This window comes from Aquila chrysaetos, chromosome 1 (assembly GCF_900496995.4).
Source record: "Aquila chrysaetos chrysaetos chromosome 1, bAquChr1.4, whole genome shotgun sequence".
Taxonomy (NCBI): domain Eukaryota; kingdom Metazoa; phylum Chordata; class Aves; order Accipitriformes; family Accipitridae; genus Aquila; species Aquila chrysaetos.
This window is the reverse complement of record NC_044004.1, coordinates 84,915,038-84,936,175: the sequence shown is the minus strand read 5'-3', so window position 1 is coordinate 84,936,175 and position 21,138 is coordinate 84,915,038. Positions and strand designations below refer to the sequence as shown.

General features: G+C 44.3%; 1 long non-coding RNA gene across 1 annotated transcript in view; it reads right to left on the bottom strand.

Moving 5' to 3' along the window:
• Positions 1-21,138, bottom strand: part of LOC115338786 — a 194,852-nt gene that overhangs the window by 85,083 nt on the left and 88,631 nt on the right. The window contains exon 2 of the long non-coding RNA XR_003922529.1: positions 7,702-7,844. This is a non-coding gene — a long non-coding RNA (uncharacterized LOC115338786). The remainder of the gene's footprint in view (positions 1-7,701; positions 7,845-21,138) is intronic.

Genomic DNA, 21,138 nt, shown 5'->3' with positions numbered 1-21,138 from the left:
CCTGCTGGAGCAATGAGGAAGCCGTAGAGACTCTGGGAGTCGCAATATGGTTGCTAACCCCATTGCTGCTGCAACACAATCACGCACTGCTGCTTTCGGGGGCCGGACTGTCTGTAGGCCCTCACCCAGCCCACGGCGCCGAGAGCGGCAAGAACAGCACCGCTGCAGCGATACAACTGATTTTCTCAGGCTCTAGCAAAGCTTTTAGGGTGGTATGAGTATCTGCATGAGCTGCACGAGCTCATCCAGCGGCAAGTGCATTCCAGGCCTTGATCTAGAGACTTGTGGGGGAAGAACCGTTCTCTGCTTCAGAGCCAGAAGAAACAGCAGCAAAGGAAAATGAAACTGGAAATCAGAGAACAGTCAAAACGCAATCCAATTTTTGCAGTACCCTGTGCGTGTGTGCTATGATTTGTCATACTACTCTGCTTCACAGAACATGTGGACGCTGTGTGTCTATCCACAAAGATGTGCCTTTAAACAGGTGATCTGCACCTCTGTCTTGATCTGGCATCAGCCACTGTAAATCTGCATTTGAGGTGTTGCATCTGTAAGTACATACGTCCATGGAGCCAGCTCCATCAGACATACAGGCTTACCAGTACGCTTCTCCCTTCCTTTCTCCCTCCAGGGCTGACGTGCCATGGATCTGTGGATCCGTGGGAGGACGTTTTGCCCACTGGTTGTCTCCAGAGGGCAAAAGCTCAAGCAGCAGCCTCAGAGCCCGTGCAAGTGCTGTCTGAAAGCACCATTTGGACCGAGACTTAGCTGTCAGGCAGGCAGAGCCAGCATGGTATGTTGCTTACTCATCTTGCCACCTGACTTAGCAGCAGCACTGATGAATTCATTTCTCTGTGTTGAGGAGACAGGGGAGCAAAACAGGGCTTTTGTGAAAGCCCAGGGAAAAAAAAAAAAAAAAAAAAAAAAAATATCACAGTGACCTTGCACAATATTTCACATGCCTCCATATCAATCACACACGTCCTGTCCCCATAAGCTGGAAAAGTAGCTCTAATACTAATATTGATGACGCTGTCAAGCCTTCACAATAGGTGCCTGACAGCACCATGTAAGCCAGAGATACAGATAGTTCGGGCAATCAATAGCTTGAGGAAAGTCTCACACGGAAACCGCCACTCAATACAAGTACAGAAGAGACTGTGAAAAGCTTCTTCCTTCCTTTTTCTAATCTTGTAAGGATTAATGCTTAAAGGACTTGCCCACCGTACACTCTGCTAGAAAGACGCTTATTTTTACAAGAGAAGACCAAAACAATTAAGCCCTGTTTCTGCCAAGGAGCATGTGGGGTTGAGAATTTGCTGTGCTGTTGTGAGCAGCAGCTGAACAGAAAGCAGAGGATGACAACAATCATATTACACTTCCACCTTCGAGTCTGGGAACACTGGTGATTTGCTTGCCATTGCTGGTTTTTCCTCATATGGGTTTGTAAGCTAACAGATCACCTCATCAAGAAGCCTGTCTCTGCTCTAAATCCAGGTGGCTTCATTACTCTATCAAAATATTAATAGCTATGTTATAAGATCAACATTTGTTTTGCCAAGAGCAATGAATAATGCAAACAACACCGCCTAAAATCATTACTATTTTATTTAGATCAGAGGCTGAGAGCCACCCTCTGATCCTGTGCCAAAACTGAAAGAAAATGAAGTGCATTTAGAGCTGGTGAAAGGTAATGGATACAAAAGCACAGAGAACGAACTGCTTCATTTATCAACAAAATTCAGAAAGTCAACAGCGGCACCACACTCCCCGAACCACACCTGGCAAATACACCATTTTTATCTTTCATGTCACCTTTGGAGCCTGTATACCGCCGAAGCCGAAGAATGCTTGTTTCTAGAAGAAAGAAGTTTTCTGGTTTGCTTCTTTCTGCAAGCAGTGACCCAAAAACTCTATCATTAGTAACAATAATTAAAAGGTGCCATAAGAGGGAGTGTACGGATGATTGCCACTAAAAGGAACATTCTCATTAATTTACTACAGATTTTTAACTTGGCTTCATTAGGACATGTCTGTTGAAGGCCATTTAGGACTCTGGGGATATTCCTGTACTTCAGGCTCCCTCAGTGCTGTCGAGAAGAAGGCAGGCAAGAAAGATCTGTTGCCTGGCATATAGTTTTGCCTGTGTAGCCAGGGAAATTATCGTTTTGTCAGCCCTCTAGCCAAGAAAAAGCACCCACTTGAAATCAGGAACCTGACCAACTGCGTAGCCGTTCCGACAATGTCCTTCTGACATTTCCAGTCTCACAAACACGCCAGCGTGGCCCCAAAGAGGAGCAATGCAACAGATAAGACTATCTCAATAGTGACCTCCTTTCCATGGCATTTGCGCACCTCACTCCTTCAAACATTTTTGAAGAAACTGGTTTCACTGGCTATTTTTCATGAACACACCCAAAGTTCACTCTTAAACGTAGCTTTTTAACTGGGATGCAGAAAAGACACAGGAGCCCTACAAATAAATGATAACTAATGATGAGCACTTGGGAGAAGTTCTCTTCTTAGACAATACCCATAAAGCAGAGTTAACTAACAATTAACAAACCTAGTAGATACTACGTATGCAGCCCTCTCTAATGGAGCAGAAGACAGGGAAATATTAAAGAAGTACTAACAGCTGGCTTGTTAATACTCTGAGAGCCATTTTCTTACATAAGACACAAATGGGAAGGCAGAATTGTAATTAAAGCCTATTTTAAGGTAAACAGGAAAAACCCGTCACAAATCGTACCTTGTATTATACAAGTATTCTGCAACTATTGGTCTACTCTATTTCCCTGTCTGCCCCCTGCCCTTGCCCAGGACAGATCCAGCAGCACACTGAGAAAAAAAAAACCGCGGGCATGATGCTCAGCTCCTGTAATAGTGTTTCAGCAGAAGACAATATTAAGTTAAGGGGAAAAGGCCCTCAAGAAAGTACCTGTGGCACAGGGAAGCTTTTCAACAGATGTGGGCTGTGGACTCACCGCGCTAAGCAGACCAGGTAACACCAGCATTCCTCCACGATCTTCACAAAGACCATTAACTGAGAGCATCAACTGCTTGATTTTTCACAGCTACCGAGTAGCCAGAGCGCACGGCGGGCACTTGGGAATGAGACGCAGGCCACTGGCCGAAGGCATTGTGGGCGGCTTCTAGCCTCCTGCAGTCGCTGGAGGAATCGGCTTTAGGAAACAACATTCTAGTACTATCGTGTTAGAAAAAATACTTCCATACAGGCACAGTTTTAAACGAAGTTGTTCTTTCTTACAATGAACTTTCAGGAATGCTTTGAGGCGCGTGCCTCAAAGGAAAACGCCTGTGAGTTTCTTTTATTTTGCAAAACACATAATCTGTGAATTGCCTCTGCTTTCATTTTACGAGCAGTAGGCTTTGTTCCTATGCGCACTTTTCTTCTAATTGCAGTCAGAACGAAAAGGCTCAGGTCTTTCATCAGATACCATCCGGACTGAGTTATCAGGGTTAAATCCACCCTGGATGGTAAAAGCAAATTAATCTAGGCTGATAAAGCGTGAGCCTTTAGTTGCCAGGAATCCGCTAAAGCCCAAATCTGCAGAGATTTATTCCTGCACTTCATTTCAAGAACACAGCCAGCCTCCCTCCCTCCAACCCAGCACAACTTCACTGCATGTGTGTATATATTTATTTTCTCAACTGAAACATAAATAAAGAATTTTCTACCTGCTGCTAACATTTAACATGCAACTAAGAAACTTATACAGTAAGGCCTCTTTAATTAATTTAAAGTAACATCTAACACACGCAGTCGTATTTCACTGAAGTAAAAGCGAAAGTGCCACCGCTCTTTCAAGTGAGTGCAAATCACCCATGTTTTAAATAGCAAAGTAAACAGAGAGAAAAATCACATGTACTAGATTGCTGCATGTCTAAAATACTCTACTTCACCCAGAAACAATTTTTATGGCATGACTCTTTTCATACCCAAAGATTTTTTTCATTATCAGACCAAAAATGTTGGGTGAGAAAGGCGGGACAAAACTTTGGGGAAAGGCAGATAGTTGCTCCGGCCATGGTTTAACTCAGTATCCTGTGCACTCACTAGCAGCCATACATGGCAAGTCACTGCTACATTACTGAGGTGTTTACGGAAGTGTGTTCGGATGAGCTATTTTAAAGCTCTGGGGTGCAGTACCTACCTACTGATTGCTGGGAAATACACGGAGCCCAGGACACCTGATTTGAAGCACAGGCTAAACGTCTTTGTGGAAGTAACCGGGGTCCTGATATTGCTAGTTTCCTCATACAGCAAAGAAAGAAATATCACATCTCTCCTGAAATGCTTCTCTCCCTCTTCCAAAAGAAAAGACTTGAAGCAAGAAAAAAAAAAACATTAGGAGAAGTGCCCTATACACAAACACTGGCATGACAGACATCCTTAGATACATGCATCAGATGCAAGGGCACTCCTGCTCCTTAAGAAAATAGTAGTCTAGTATTTCTGCCCTAGGCCAGGGGAGATTGTCAGCATCTGTAAGGATTCCTCAACTTATTTGTGCCTTAAAAGGCTAACCCCCTAATTGACAGCGCAACAGTTTTTCCTTCCTCCGCCTGCTCTTTGGCACACCAAACCGCCTTACTGACACGAGACCTGCTGCAGGTTGGGTGCTGACAGTGAGAATTCACCAAGAGCGAGAAAACCCACTGTGGCCCGGCCCTGCCCCAGAGAGCCACCAGCTGATGGAGGAAGCCAACACTGCTGGCCCGGGCTTGCGGCAAACAGCTCTGGCAATTGGACACCTGTAGCTCCAAGACCAGGGAAAGAAATTCATCTTTTATGACTAGGATCTAAAGCAAATTTTATTGGAAGCTTTTATGTTTGTAGGTTTGAGTAGTTTTTATAGAGAGGAGTTCTGAAAACTGCCATAAAATTTTGCCTTGGGGGTTATGATTACATTTGTATCTTTCCCAAACTTATATAAATAAAGACGACAGTTTTTACTGTAGAAGCTTAAAAGGTTAGAGTGGTATTTGGTCTGTGATGAACCTTTTATAGATATGATGTTGTAAGAATTTATTCTTAAATATCAATAAAAAAATACAACTTAACATTTCTTGATAAAGCAATGGTGATTAGAAAATTGCTGTCGAAGAGGTGGTGGCATTGCTAGTGGCTTCCTTTCTGCTAAAGTAAGGCTTTATTACATTTTTGTTCACTGGAAACTATTAACTAATTTGCATTCTATCAGAAGAGAAACGTTCCAAGGACGATGCTATGTGGTGCCCTAATATTTGATGTGAGCTTCACCTCACACCTGATTTTGGTGATGAGTTGATACAACCCCCCTTTATGAGGGACTGGCACCTCACACAATTATACCTTTTTAATTAGGCTTTATGCTTTTGGAAAGAGTAAATGAGAAACGATACCTATGTTTTATGCGGCACATGCCAGGCTAAAAACATAGTAGGACTCCATGTGTTTGGCCCTGTTACGGTTTTTTTATTAAGAGATCGGTTTACCAAAATGCTCTAAACACAGCCAGTGTCCTATCAGCCCACCCTCCACCCCAGACCGCTCACTGCTCCGAGGGGGCAGCCGAATCCCCTTTATTGCCTGACTCCCTGTTTCACATCCAACTGTTTCAAACCGGGCTTGCTGTTCAAGAACAGTGGGCCACAAGCTACGGTTCCTCCAAGGCTCTGTACTTGTCTGTTCCCAGCTCCTGCCCCATCACTTTTAGAGCACCCACCTCCCAGCAGCAGCAGCAGCAGAGCCAAGGTACAGGTAGGCACCCTGCCGTGACCGTGCACTGACACCCAATGCTGCTCCCACAGTTCCCAGCAAGGCAGCCAGAGCTGCAGAGTCAAACCCTTTCCAGGCTCTCTAAGAGGGGCGGCATTTTTGCACACTGGGTGAAACCTGCACCTCTTGGCTCTTCACCTGCTGGGCAGCTTCTCCTTCAGAGAAAATCCCATTTACAGGCACAGCTCTTGCCTCGTCAGCAGAGGGGGAGCAGCTGAGACCGGGAACCAGACTCATGTGGAGCCTGTCCTGCCTGTAGCACTGGCCCTGCTTTTCCTTTGGAGAGCAAAGATCCAGCAGCATGCTGACAGGCTGCATTTCCCGCTGAGTGTGGCTGCCGGCGTCGCAGCCTGGCCAGCATGCCGGGGGACAGGCATGCCCTGCCAACGGCAGTGACTTTCCTGCGCTCTGCACAGCACAGCTCCGAAATCTCAGTAACAAGCACTGCTGTTGTGTGGGAGCATGTAACCATGGCTTCTACTGATGCCTTTTAATGGCCTGTGGTCAGGTTGTACGTCTGCCCTATGCCTGCCTTTTGCCTAGCCTCGAGTTTAGTTGAAGTCCTTACCTGTACAATAACCCTGTGTGACTCAGGAGGCCATTTAAGAATTCGCACCTCTGTAACAGCAACAGGTCTTTCCAAAGACACATTTAAAAAGATTTCATTTTCTAGACACCGTACCCACACAAAATGTTCAGAAACTGTAACGGTGGATCAGCGTGCGGGCTCAAAGTTCCTCCTCCATCACAAGGATGTTCCCTCCATTACTCGCAGGAGACGGTAGCCTTATTGAAAAGGGAAGAAGTCGGGAGCTGTAGAGCTCGATGCCTCCCTGGTCCCTCTGAAAAGCCACCAGGCTCCGAGCATCCGCTGGTTCCTGGCATATGTTTTCCTGCAGTTGTCCTCCCTTTCTCTCATCCCCTTCTCCCCACACATACAAGCATGCCCATAACCAATTCCTCTCCAAAGTTCAACAGTGACAGGAACACAAAAGCAAATACTCCCAGTTCGAGAAGCACTTTGTACTGGTTAAAACCGTCATTGCCGCTTGTCTCAGGGGAGCGAGGCAAACCACAGCAGCGGGGCTCTTTATCAGGATTAATACACTTATTTTGCAAACATGGAACAGATTGTTTGTAAAGTGAACACTTGAACACTGGAAACAAGGACTATTGAACCCGCTCTCTCTCCTCAAGCACAACCGTATTAGGATTTTAAACTTCAATTAAAAACAGGGATAATCTTATTTGTTGCAGATAGGATGACTAATTAGTGAGGAAAACTCCCTCAAAGCATTCAGTGCAAGCAGTTCTCAGTCTGAGCGCAGTGTGTGGCACAGTGGGGCTCCGAGCACTGCATTATCACGGGCACACCCTACTCATCTGAGCACCCTGGGAACGTGTTCAGAGAGAGCATGCAGATTAAACCCTGCTGAAGGCCTTTATGAAGTTATGTCGCCTTGACCACGTATCTGAATGAAACCTTTTGCCCACAAATATGTTAACAGAAAACAAATTGGACACCTTCATTCAAAAATTATACACATTAAGACAAGTATGCACAATGAATTAGCGCTCTGCGTAACTGGCAATAGACACAAAGTAAAATGAAAATTAGAGTATCCGCAAGGAAACAGAACATCAAAAGCACACGATGGGTCAGAAAAAAAGCCGCTTTATTTATTTTCTTTTTCTAATCTCCCTCTCTCTTACCTTACCTTCCTTAGTCGAATGCCGCTCAAAACAGAATCGCATGTTCCAGCCATCGGAAAAATGTGGATTTCACAGAATGTCATTTGGAATCACCATATTTGCATGTGTTTGCAGTGTTTTACTCAGGGTTAATGTGTTTTTTAATAACTAACCTTTCATCTGACACAAAGTTCCCTGGTAAGTAAGATTTAAATATCTCTTACCTTACGGTCTTCATCTCCTATTCTGCCTCACGTTCGTACACCTGGGTGGTCATGGCACGGCTGTGCTGGGTCAGTGGAGATAGAGCTGTACTGCAGCACCCAACGCAGAGAAGATAGCTGGTCCACGAGGCACTGTAATAGCCCTGCAAAATAAATGTGCAGGGTTGAGTCAAGCCACAGTAAAATGCTCAAACATTTAATCATCAATAATTTTCCATTCTAAGAGAAATGTAACTGTACTTTAACTTTTTGTACTAATTAGAACGATAAATTTTGAGCCATTGTGGGCAGCATGAAAATTCTCTTTTCACAGTTCCAGTGACGTCCCTCCTTTTGCCACCGCCTCTCCATCCCTTACGCCATATTTCTCAGAACGGAAGCCCGTGAAAAGCGAGCCCATCCACCGCTGTGTATTTGCAGAGTGCCTGCTCTCAGTGGGCCTCCAGGCACTATGCAAATACAACTAATAAATAACATGACATGTTATGACCAGTGCCTGGCTTTCAAACAATTAATTAACATTCACATTCTACAAAACACTTCAACATATGCTCAAGCCCTACTGATACCTAAGTTAAAACAAATAATAAAGATTTTATTTTATTTCAAAGTGTTTATTTTAGTTGCATCCATAAGCAGGCTTAATAGAGAAAGGTCGTGGACGGGTACCCTTTAGATACTACCGCACAGCCACCTGCAAAGTCAGTTATTTTACAGCAATTAAAAATTAAGAGACTTTATAATAGCAAATTCATTATTATTTTTTCCTCTTTCCCTCAGCAGGAATCCAGGTCTTACTAAAGCTGTGACACCCGTATCTAGTTAAAATACTGTTGCCTGGATTAAGTAAGAGGCTACAGGCACCCATCGGGCTTTGTTCTTAAAGCAGTTTCTTTCCTCTCCTTCCGATGTCAGGATTTACTTCAAACAAGGCATTCTTCTTGTTTCTAAACCTTATGTTTATCCAATCAGCAAAGAGCTGTAGTAGCATAGGCATTTACATTGATAATCACCACACACATAGCAAGTGATGAAAGGCAAATGTTGGCATCCAAAAGCTCATGAGAATTAATATGACTGAAAATTATTTGCATGAAGTATTACCTGGGGAGTTAGAGTTACATATTTTTGTTAAGAACCTCATCTGTCTTCAGTACTTCTGGGTGAAGGAAAAAAGTTGAAATCATCATGGAATTTATTTGTTATGAATTGTCTCTTTAGGTCTTGCTACAAGTGTTAATACCTAGTTGTTTGAATATAAGCCTTAAAAACGTCACTGACAATGACACATAGTTTCATCCCAGGCCAAAACAACGTTAAAAAGAAACCTGGTCCTCGTAATTCAAGTTTGTGGTGGTTTTTTTTTTGTTTGTTTGTTTTTTTGTGATGTTGTTTTAAACAAGAGATGGTTGGTATAACTTTGGTTACAAGAAATCCAATTTAAACAAAACGTTGGTGGAATCTTGCCGACAAAGAAGGATTTTGTTGGGATTGCTTTTGCGGTCCACTATTTTCTAACCATCTAACCGAGAGAGAGAGCGCTAAACTGAAAACCTCAGCCTCTGGATGTGAAAACATTCCTTTCAAAAGAAAGAGTGAAACAAAGCATCAGTCACAGAAAACCTAGTAGCACGTGGTTTCATTTTCCTTCCACGACAAAGCCCAATCAAATCTTCAAAATAGGTAGAAAACACACTTGCTCTCCTCCCATTCAATCCAGACTACTCCAAGACCGCAACAAACGAGTATCTCAAACTCATCTGCTGCCGCTCTCAGTTCCCTTGGGCTCTCTGCGGAGCAGAGGCATGGAGATGCCTGCAGATGAGGCAGTGGAACTACCTACGCCTCATCTTAGAGCGTGTCTACTTGGGTGAGACCTCTAATGTGAGCAGCCCCACTGATGAAGTCTTTAGAGATGGTAAAGCAAGTGAATTCGGGCCGTGGACCCGGGGTTGGAAACTGCCACCTTGAACTGTGGCATTTTGCCAAGCCAAGTGTCTGTGGCAGAGAAGTCATTTCAGCTTGTCCCCACCCGAGGACTTCTGCTCAGTGCTGCAGTCTGCATCTGTATGACTGGTGGAAATGCTGCCTTGCCCTTGACACCAAACCCCAGGACTCAAAGCTTTACTGAAGGCTGGTAATCAGCTATTCCAATAAACTCCTGTAGGTACCCTGAACAGCATATTTTACATATATTGACTGGGCTCAAAGGACTGCAGCAGCTAAATATTGCCCAAGGGTAAACAGAGTTTCAGAGACAGTGGAATATTGCCGGCAGCGGGAGGCTGAAGGCAACATGCAGAATCAAAGGAGCTATTGTTACCTTAGGCCATTTTACTGCTGCTGTCTCCAGGGATAGGCACTGTTTGTTTATCGTCCTTAAAGTGTTCCTCTGGATGCTGAAGACTTTCTGTGCGTGAGGGCTTTGTATATAAACACCACACATCTGCAAGGAAACTTTTCAAGGTGGCAGCCTTTTGAGATGGCATGGCGATGGGCTCGAGTTGCTGCCCTGGGATTTGGTACCAGAACTTGAACCCACAGAGGTCCGGGCCACGTGGCAAGTCTGAGCCATTTGTCAGAGACTGAGCCGCGCCACCCGACAGGCCTCAGAACGAGAAAGCATGCGGCAGGATATGCAAGGCTTGTATTTGGAGTCCAGATTAAACTGGTAGTAAGAAACACCACCACGCAGTAACACGTCTGCGCCTTCACACCGCTGTTTTGCCCTGGCCAAGGGAAGGGCTTCGGTCCCACGGCTAGACAGCAGAGGAAGGCAGCTGGCTCGCTCCTCTCGCTAGGGCAGGATCCCCGTGAACGCCGTCTGCCGTCTGTCCGGGCCTGCTGCAAACATGTCTGTGGGGCTCCAGCGGCAGGAAGAGCTTTCCAAGGACAGGAATACTGTGGCCATTTGCCTTATTTTTAAGCACTTGAGACATCTCCCACCCCCGGTACGTGACTCTTAATGTGCACACCAGGGCGGTTATTTTAACTGATCAAATACAGAATTATTCCTTTAATTATTATTAAATTAATTATGTAATTATTATTACATAGGCCAAGAGGTTTTCTAGGAAGGCTAAACAGATCTTCCCAATTTGATTACATAGGCCACGTACTTCTAAAGCACCGGCCCGTTTCTCTTCCTGCGAATTACCGCACTTGGAGCAGAGGAAGCTATGGAGTCTTAAAAGGGCAAATCTCAATGCTGGCAGGCAAACTTTAATACCGACGGTGTATTCTCCCAGTTTATTACACATTTTAATAGAGCCTGACCACAAAAGCAGTCAGTGACCTTCATAACCCAGCTGTATGTGAAACCCAGCAAGCATTTTCCAATGTGTTGCCTGCAAACACCAAACCTCTATATACGCTCTTAATGGCAGAAAACCGATTTGCCTTTTGTTGCAGATGCATTATAGGTGCTGCATCCTCCACCTAGCAAAAGGGCTGTTTTAGTTAACCTTTAGGTTTTCCTCATTAAACTGAGGAGCTGTCACTTTGTCTTTTTTTTTTTTTTTTTTTTTAATTCCTGCCTTTGAATTGATTGTGTGATGACCAAGAGCTAAAAGCAGATTTACTCGGTGGCATGGAAACCATAGTCCAAAAAGAGTCAATTTTGACAGGCACGTTTGTTTTTTATTAGGTCACTCTCGATTAGCATTGTCACTTAAAAATATCCGAAATAACCAGGATATAGACTAAAAGTCACGCTCGGTCTTTCTCCCAGAGGTCTTCACAAGTGATACGTAAGACACGAGCTCACAAAGCTGCACTATAAGAGGCTGACCCAGCGCACAGGCTCGCAGCTATCTGGAGCGGCAACTGGGGAGCGACAGCAGCGCGGGAGGGGAGGAACACGACCTTCACCAACTGAATGCATGTGGGGGAAGATGAGGCCAAGTGAATGCCGTTACCCTGCTGGGGACTTGCCCAGAAACAAGAGAATTAGGAAATGCCAAACAAGACAAAACCAGCCAAAACAGAAAGCCTTCAGAATGCCTTCACCCAGTTTTGAGTTGTTTCCCTTTTTTGTTTTTTGGACAGTAAAAACGTGCTGTCTGACCCAGGCTTGCTTAAAGTATTTGTCTTGTGCTGTGTGAGCAGTATCCCAAGCCCAGACCTCAAAGAAGTCAGCCAGCAGAACGGGATGAGACGCGCACATTTCCAGACCTACCCTTGGAGAGCACAGTATCCAAACGAAATGCTGAGGCTGCGACCTCTGCACCAGCCAACTTGAGTGGCCATTTCCAGAACGGTTTCAGAGGCCCAAAACAGAGACATGCAGTCTCAAGGTACTAACAGAGGCATTTGGATAACATCAGTCTTGTTTCTCACTATTCCAGCAGAAGTGTCTGTGCTCCGAGCGGAAAGCAGGTAGAGGAATGTCCCGGAGGAGTTCGGGGGTTCAAGGAGCCCCCAAAGCCCTTTGCTCCTTACCACTATCCCCGCTTCATTTCAGAGTTCTTCTCCTCCTCACAATCAGACACATGAAGCACATGCCGGGGGTATAAAATGGCTACGGGGGCACAACCACGTGGCAGAGACCACTCCATCCGCAGGAAATTGTTAGCATCACACCAAGCCTTGCAGGGCCCGTGCAGCAACGCTGGTGCCTCCAGCCAGCCTGCACCAGCCCGGCTGCTGGACTCTCCTGGTCTCCTCCTTTCACACAGGGCGTGCGGACAAGACGAGCAAAGCTTCAAGTGAAGAATTTTTGCCAGTGCGTAGCTTTTTACTGTTGTCACAGGTTGGCATCTCCAAAGAGCAAGGAGAGGGTGCCAATTTTATTACTACTCAAGTTTTTTAATTTACAACCTGCACAAGCGAAGGCTGAAAACACAGCAATTTTGCAGGGTAATTCTGGGAAGTAACCATCCTGCAGCACCAATTATTAAAACCACTTGCACACATTAAAGCTATAAAGATTAAAAATATAGCACACTTGTCATTAAATATGAATGAAATCATGTAATATGTATTATATACCAGTGCAATGGCCAGCCGCATGTGCTTCAGCACAACCCTACGGAAGAACTGCAAACCCCAAGTCCCAAATCAGCATGCATTTTGTCAAAGCCGAGGAACAAGTTTGTCATGCAAAATAAACACAGATGTTCCAAGCAGTGAGTGTAGCTTTCAGGCAATGGCTAGGAAAAGAAAGTGCTTTAGGAAAATATGCCTCTCACTGCAAGTCTACCAGCTCTGCACATACTGTACTTCAGCATCAGCTGAGGCTGGATGAGTCATTTAAAGGACATATCCTGTTGTTGTTTTTAATTTGGTTTGCTGTTCATTGTATTTTTTCCTCAATACTCTGTCTTGAAACATTTTCAAATGGCTCCCCATGCTGATGTGCCTGGCACGCTTTGGTGACACAGGCACTCTTTTGCATGTTGCTTACTAAATCTGCTTCACGTTTCAGAAAGGCTAGCGTTTATTAGCACCTCAGGCCTTGCTTTGCTTTTTTATTGCAATTGTTTTCCTCTTTTCCCTCATTCTGTTCCCCTGAGAAATGACTCACTATCGTGCCACACACAGGAACATCTTTCAGTTTCTCTAACAACCTCATGCAATTCCCTGCAACATTGTTTAGGTACACATACACCTGTACAAATATATATGCCCATGCAATGTGTGCGCACACATGCACAATGGCATCTCTCAACCTTAAGCCCAGATTTAGTATTTTCCTATATAAAAGTATAGTCAGTGTTTCCTGGCAGAGCTAATATTTATCTTGGCCAGGAAAAAAGATCAACTGAAGCTATGGGAAAAAAAGTTAGGATTCTGCCTTTAAATTACATTTTTAAAATAAGCCTCCGTAGTTGCAATGAGCAATAAGACTGGCTGACTTAGGCTTTGAACATGAAATTATTTAGCCGTATGGAAGGAAGAGGGATAGGCTGTAAGAGACTCTAAGCGGAGATCCTGTTTCTCAGCTTGGCCACAGGCTCGTGTGGGATTGATGGGCTTCTTTCTTCTCTTAGTTCCTTAGCATGGCAATAACACTCAAAGATGATGTTTCTGTGATGTACTATGAAAACAGGACACAGGAAATGGAGAGGCTTTTGGGCATTCCAGTAACAAGGACCACGGCAGAATGACCCTCCTCCCAGCAAGGATTCTTTTGATCTGCTTTCTGTAATCCCACAGAAAAAGCTTTTCAGCTCAGTAACCCAGTAAACTACAAATTTTTGTCTTCACAACATGACTTTGGGCCTGTTTCCCCGCAAATTCATAGGGATGTTATGAATTCAAACATGTGGCATCGGCATCTCTGTACCAGCTCAAACACTGGTACTCAATTCTTGCATGCCACTTTGTATGACGAGCGCAGCCTTCTCTTTCAGCCCATGAAGGGCGCTACTGTATGTGTGCTAACAGAACGAAGCTTAAGCATAATTGCATACGCAATTATCATGGAAACTATCATTGCTGATGCACAGAAGCACGTTTAAATTTTTCTCAAACATGAAGTCGCTCTGGATTCTGATGCACCAGATGGTGGAAGCACAGGCACAAGTCCCACCTGCTGGCCATTTCACCTCCCCAAGCCGAGGGCAGGCTTTTTCCTCCAAAATTCAAAACACACCAAAACCAGTTCAAGGCCAAGGGGTTGATTCTGCTGGAGGATGAACGAGACCATACTCCTCCACGATACCTTCCCTTACTGTTTACAACCCTGCTGAGATTAGTCCCTGGACAAGGAGCAATCTGGTTATCGATTGCATGCCAAGTGCAACTCTATACCTGTTTAAAAGCTCATCAAATACTATGTGTAGCCAAAACATAGCTGCTAAGAGGGAAAACCACAGCTGTTCCCTCTGCAACAATTCACATCTCTAAGTTTTGTAATGTGCTTTGCTTGTGGCCCTTCTCTCCCCTCGGCTTCTTCCCTTTGCATGAAGTGAGATGAAATTGTTCCCCCTTGTTACTGTGTGCCGTACAGCACTTAACTTCATGGTATACATTCTCTCAGAAATTTTTTTCTTTTCTGTACCAATACTTGAAATATTGAAGTCAATATTCAGGATACACCATGCTTAACCCTCTAACCCCTCCTCTCACCAAGAAATAATGTAGATATTCATTACTATGTTATTGTTTTAAACTTGGGAAAGCATCTCCTGAAAACTCTCAGTTTATCATCTCTAACAGCCTAATGTTCTTCTGACCTTTTCCTACCCTTCACTTCACTTTACTATGGAGTGCTGGGAACCTCACCGACCAGAGGCTGGTGCATGTTTGCATCTTCTGCCCCTGCCTTCAGCCAAGAAGCATGGGAAGGGACGTAACGTCCTCATCTGCCGTAGCCTGAGTTAACAGAAAAGGTCCACGATGCATAATCAAAACTGGTAACTAAGTCTGTGTGCTCTTCTAACTCACTGCGAGACACTTGCAAACAGCTGTAGAGAAGCTGGTATTTTGTTGTATCAAAAGAAGAAAGTGGTACCCGATCTGACCCAGAAGTACTTGTTCATCAGTACTCACTACATACTTGGTTTAGAGGATATGCTTATACAAAACAGCCAATAAAACTATTCCAAAATTAAGCAAAGACTATCCTGCACTGACAATGCTCTTTAGGGATTAGGATCAAAGCGTTAAGTTCAAAAACCAATCGAGGAAACCCACAACTGCTATTAAACTCCAAACTTTCAGCAGCTGCCCAGGCTCTGATGGAATTACAGTCTTCACTCCTGATTAGGGTCCCCAGTCGCTAATGCGTTAGGCAAACAATAAGCTCACATATATGCTAAGCTCAACATCTTCATAAACATCCTCATGCTGAAAGGCCCAACAGCACAACTACAGCAGTGAGCAATGCTACCGTTAGGAGCGTAGTAATGCCTCTGAAAGCCCTGGCAGGGCTGCTATGCTGGTCTCAGGCACGTTACATCAATGTAATTTAATTCAGTTCCCTGCCCTGAATAAGCTTTTCTGGCATATGCAAGGGTATGTTGGTAAAACTGTCTGCACAGGGGAGGTTTTTCTTCCTATTGTAATTATGCTGCAGCTTCAGCCTCAACAAGGACCGACAGACCTGCAAGAGGGAAACAAACCACCTACAGGAGATCTTACCTGACTAACCTAAACTAAGCAACAGAGCTTGAATTTCCAGTATATTGAGTAGTGAAATTGCCTGGAAATTTGCAAAAAATCAGCCACAGATGAAGGAAGGATAAACAAAGAAAAGTTCATTGAGTAATTTCAAAAACGTAAACGGGTGCAGGAAACCTGGGATACTTGCAAAGATTTACTATGAATAGAACAAGAGGTTAAATTTGTCAAGTAAATTACTCGCAGAATATTCTTCTCCCAGCCCTAGTTAGCAGTAGTGAGCCTGAGACAATGGATAATTCATTACCCACACATCTCTGTCTGAACAGGGCAACACGAGTCATTTGGCGTCTGTAGACCTAATTAGGTGTCATTAAATGGAGTGATGCTCATTTTCCTGCTGCACGACTGAGAAGGCAATTTGTTTGTGTGATGCAGTTGCAAAGGTGGAGGAAGTGTTAAAATCTGCTTCAACTTTGCATAGTGTGACTGCAACTGGAACTGCAGCAAACTTGGGGTGGGAGTAAGGGGGGGTACAACATGGGACGGGTTTTTGGGCCCCTACACTGCTCGTGTGAAGTGCGCAAGAATGCACAGCTGCTGATGTTCAGCTTGCTATTGAAAGCAGCAGGCCCTGCACAAAATACACTGAAGCAGTGGAAATCTGAAGGGAAGGAAGCGTAAAATGCCAACTGGGGAAAAAACCCTCCTTAATGAAGTATTTTACACCTTTCTGTGTTTTATGCACTGCTTCTCATTACAGGAGAAGACCATAAGCCAGAGCACACTGAGGTCAAGGTAATGTTTCCTAGAGAATCATTCAGGTACCTAAACATAGGTGTTCAGAGCCCCTCTGCACAGCCTAAAGGCATCCAAACGGAACTAGATGCCCAACGCCTACCTTTAGGCACGTGAATTACTCCCGGAGTGGTTTCAGCGGGCTCCGGCTGTAGCTCCCCATTGCCTCTGTAGTTAATAAAAACTCTGCTGCAAGACCAAGTTAGGCGAGACACTTGCAACACCTCCTGCTTCTGTTTGCAGGCAACTACTTCTTTTTACTGAACACTTCGACTGGAGCCCTAGAGCTGAAACAACACAGCGTTTTGAAGCTGCTCCAACACATGGATTCTGCTCTGTTAAGTATATTCTGCTAAATCCAAGGCCTATTTGTGGTTTGGGGACATACCCTAAAAAGCATACAACCAAATATTTTTGCTATATCGGAACCGATATCCTGTTTGGTTTTCTTTGTGCTTTAAACTGAATATTTACCAATGTATCAGAATAACTAATGTTATTGTCTCAAGCAGGTAGTTCTTCTATAGCGTGATGTAAATGTTTTAGATATCACATAAGGACATTTACCAGGCAGACCCAGTTTTGAATCTGGATGAAGGAACGTCATGTGAAGATGCTTCGATAAACCGCTAAAGGCACAGAGCAGTAAAAGTTTGCAGAATTACCACTAGCTGAAGCACCGTTAGCAGATCCACATATACACTCACTGATCCCCCTGAACGTAACCAGGTATGTTTTAGAAAAACTTACTCTCCTGTGGCTGACCTTATATGCCCACACAGGGATTACAGATCATATCCATACTGTTATTTCATTAAGGCAGCAGCATCCAAACTTCTCCGGTACAGAAGTTGCTCGCACAGTGCAACGGCAACTACAGGGAAGTACTCTGCTAAATAGCATCTGCCACGACCTCAAAGCCACGTTGGCATGGTGTATGCCACGCCTAATAGTGTCAGTTGCACAAAACATTCTGGAACAACAGCCCAGAATCACTGATGTTGAAATACTGAAAAACGTGGGAACAGCCCTATGGGCTACACTTCAGAAAGCAGTTGTTAAACAGAGAGACTTTCTGTAACCACATACAACCAACGGGACTCACGTTATGCTGGCCTCTCAGTGCTTTAACACTACCGCAAACGTTAACAACAACCTTGAACCGTCTTCTGAGATTGCCTTTGAAATTTGTGTCTTCCAATAACAGGTTTGTGGTGGCAGCATTTCTAGTTTGGAAGGCAGCCGCAGTTTGTTAAACTGAAGGTAGATATTGGTACAAAAATCAGAAGCTTTATCTACCTTACTCCAGAATTTGCAAATCCCGCAACTAGAGAAGAGCCTCAGCCTTGCTTGGCAGCTCATTGGTAGAAGTCAGCCCTGGCACGTTGTGCTACAGGACATTGCTGTCAATCCATTAAAAATGACAAAACAGAGGTCTCCCCTTAAAACCTCCCTTCCCGTTCGCAGACCAGAGCTGCACTTACTGGGCCAGGACAGGAGCTAAAAAATAACACATGCATCGAGCATTTGGCCCACACCATCTGAACACAGAAATTCAGCCTGGTCATTTACATGATGAAGGACCCAACTCACCACAACCTATCTACAGCGAACCCAGGCAGCTCACCAAGTAGCAAAGTGAGTAAGGCCCAGTTTTTTCACCCAAGTTCTATGAGCTCAAAGGACACTCCTGTCTGGAACTCCAGAAGAGCCTATGACAGTTTAAAACCAACAGTACACTGCAACTGGGTAGGGCTTGCATACTTGTTTCCTACAAGGATGCTTTTAATACGCTACCGCAGACAAAGAGCACTTTCCTCAAGACTGTTCTTGTTTTGCTGCTTTCAGCTTACTCCTGAACTACCAAGAGCCTAGGAGAACATGAGAGCGCACTACAAAGCCACTTAAGAGCTGGAGGAGAAGCCTAAGAAAAGATTACTTGCTCTTTCTCACATTAAGGGAATATAGCAATATTCACTGAAATGATTGGTTGGAAGCTTTAAAAGAGCCAGAAAGACGCCCTTGACAGAGCAGGTTGGGAATGCCAAAAAAGCAAACAGATTCAGAACGCAACTGGGCAAAACCACAGAAGAAAGGTATATGGGGTTAAAAGGACACAGGTATGACTGCCAGCCCACGGACACTGCAAAGGTCAAAGAAAGCTTAATCATCGAGGTCGGTTCAGGAAAGGAGTCCATTACAGAGGGAGCAAGGTGGTATCACAGTATCAGAGGAGTCCCCTATGTAAATCCATAAAGCCTTAACTCAACCAAGCTATGGCAGTCTTTTCTGAGGTTGCTGCCTAGTAAAATATTGTCTGTACTGTTTTGACCGAAGTCAGCAGTGAAATTGTTACTGGTATAGTTTCATTTACCAATAAAAAAAAAAGTAAACCCAAACACTTTCTTACAGAAAACCTAACCGTGTTTACGTTTTCATCAAGACACTATTCAAACATGATCTTGATAGAAATAATAACCAAGAGCCCTTAAAATATACTTAGGGCAAAATTTCAGAGCGTGAAAAGAAAAAGAAAGGAATTCAGTTTGCATGTCTACGAAGGAAACAACATTAACTTCTTCCATGTAATCTTTCCTTTTTTAATTCACCTCTTTACTGAGCCATATAAAGCAAGATGCCTTCTCTCAGTTCTCTTATCAGACAGGAAGATAGAGAGTATCTTACAGATTGCCTCAGCAGTAAAGGCAGATACACTTCTACTACCACTTCCTTACAAGCTAAAGTGATTTTCTCTTGAACCAAAACTGAACCGGATTACGCTACTACACAAAAAGCACGTATAGTGGGTGCAGATAGCATTTGTCCTATCAACCTCCTGGTTACTTGCCTACATCATATTTGGGATGGTGGCAATTATTCCTTAAATATTTAGGGCTTCAGGCAAGGCTCTGTAAATGTATTCAAAAAAGATGGTTCTTGCCATGAGGAACTTTTGGTCTGACATGAGATACAACCGCCCTGGTTACTCTACACCTGTACTATCCTCCAACCAGTATCACTGTTGCTAGCACAAGCATCTTTTGCCATTTGCTACTCACACTGACACTGCTGCAGATATAAACAAGGTAGAAACGCTAAACATGTCTCAATTTGTCTGTTTTCTGCCAATATGCTATTGGACACAACCCAATCCTTATATTTTCCTTATGTTCCTGCCTGACCCAAGACTGCAGGACAGAACTGCTCATTGCTTTCCAGTATCTTGTTTCAGAGTTTGTGTTTGGCACGTTGCTGCTTCCTTTATTTACTGAACCTTTACTTAAAACCTCCTGGGATTTGCAACTTCAAGCTTTCCCAGATGCTCTTCTGTCCTGGTTTCGGCTGGGATAGAGTTAATTTTCTTTCTAGTGGCTGGTATAGTGTTACGTTTTGGGTTCACTACCAGAAGAATGTTGATAACACACTGATATTTTCAGTTGTTGCTAAGTAGCGTTTATACTAAGTCAAGGATTTTTCAGCTTCTCATGCCCAGCCAGCAAGAAGGCTGGAGGGGCACAAGAAGTTAGGAGGGGACACAGCCAGGACAGCTGACCCAAATTGGCCAAAGGAATCTTGCATACCACGTGATGTCACGTCCAGTATATAAACTGGGGGAGTTGGCCCGGGCAGGGCAGATCGCTGCTCGGGAAGTAACTGGTCATCAGTCAGCGAGTGGTGAGCGATTGCACTGTGCATCACTTGTTTTGTGTATTGCAATCCTTTTATTATTATTATTATTGTCATTTTTTTACTGTTATTATTATCATTATTAGTTTCTTCCTTTCCGTTTTGTTAAACAGTTCTTATCTCAACCCATGAGTTTTGCCTTTTTCCTTCCGCTCCTCTCCCCCATCCCACTGGGGGGGGGGGGGGGGGGGTGACCAAGCAGCTGTGTGGCGCTTAGTTGCTGGCTGGGGTTAAAACACGACATCTTCACAGTTGTACCTCCCAAACAAAAACATATCTCACCTACTTACCCCACTTGAATGGTATGGGGTCATATTAGGCCTGTTACTCTAGAGAGGGAGATCTGAAGCAAAGAGATGTTATAATGAAAATACCCATTACTTTTAAGTACCCAATCTGAGATGCCAAAACCTTTCAGTTTTTTATACAGCACATCCTAAATTCCAAGCCCCCTTGCGTTCAGACAGACTGTAAGCATTCCATATTCCTGGGGAGCACACCCAGGGAACGAAGGGTGTGCTAACAACCTCCTGGAAGGAGGTGGTCAAAACAGCACTTGCACAAACACCATACCATGCGCAGGAACTGAATCCAGTTCATTGGGAACCCTTTCTTCCCCAGGAAAACACTTTATTCCCCCTGTGACAGTCCCCTGACATATCCACCATGCAGCTTTCACAACCACGGTCCCTCTCAAAGATCTCTTAATGCCACTGACCCAGACAAGCTGCTCCTGTGCACGCTCAAGAGGGGTCTGCAGAATAGCACCTTGGAAGCATGACGCGCAAGATAAAATTCCAGCAGTTTGGGCAGTCTCCTTTCTGGTAATTTTTACCTATTTAACTTCGCAGGTAAAACCCTTCCAAATATGCAGAAGACCATGAGTTA